This window comes from Lepus europaeus, chromosome 8 (genome assembly GCF_033115175.1).
Source record: "Lepus europaeus isolate LE1 chromosome 8, mLepTim1.pri, whole genome shotgun sequence".
Taxonomy (NCBI): Eukaryota; Metazoa; Chordata; class Mammalia; order Lagomorpha; family Leporidae; genus Lepus; species Lepus europaeus.
Window position 1 is genome coordinate 95261397 of NC_084834.1, and position 1021 is coordinate 95262417.

Below are 1021 nucleotides of genomic sequence, written 5' to 3' on the forward strand. Positions count from 1 at the left end.
TAAACCAAGTACTCTGATATGGAACTCAGGTGTGTTGACCACTACCAGGCTCGGTGCTGTTTCTTGTGTAAACTAATTAGTGAGGAAGGGAATGGGGCCCCACCACAACATGCCTCAGCCGCCGTACTGCATGGACGACCCTACATCTAAATGAAACCCAGAGAATTTGGCCCAAAGAGACCCAACCAACTAATGGCACAAGAACCTGCTTAGATTAAGTCAGTTCCCTGACAGGAGGTTGTGAGCGGGGGTGTAACTGAGTTGGCTTGACTTCTCACCCCGTATCTGAGGGCCTGCTACGCCTATCTGTAATGAAAACATCTCCTTGCAGGCTTGGACTTGCAGAGCTACACTTAGCCTCACTAACTCACAATTAGCAAGAGAGCGTGCAGACTGAGCCAGTGGAAAGCAACGCAGATGATGCTCACGTTGGGTGGTTCTATTACTGTCAAATACTGCGAACCAAGGGCAGCCCAGCGAGGTCCAGCCGGTACCCTTTGCAGAAAGATAGAATTAGCTGTCTTTGCAGGGCTCAGAGCTCTGTGGGCTTGAAAGGGCTGCTTGAGGGGAGTTTGGAGGGTCAGCACCAGGAGATGAGATCAGTCTGTGGAGGTCAATAGTGCTGAATGCCTACCTTTCAATTAGTGCATTGGAAAGGGCCAAAGGTGAGGAAGTAATTAAGTGTGTGCATGCAGTGCGAGCTGTATATAAAATTCTAACAGACTTGCACAGCGGCGGCTGGGGACTGACCTTCAGAAGTGAACAGTAGAAGGTGTATTATTAACTTTGTCCTGGCAGCGGGTGCCCAGAGGAGTTTGGAAACCTGGATGCATGGGAGCTTATCAGCCCACCTTCTTCCACAGGTTACCATGGATCCTATGAAGGCAGAGGAGCCTTTTGGGAAAAGGGGGCAGGGAGAGGAAGCCAAGAGCTTGGGGGTGGGGCATAGGCAGACAAGCTACAGCCTTATGAGCCAGAGGCAACCCCAGCATCTTGAGCAGGAAAGATGGGCATGTTTTGC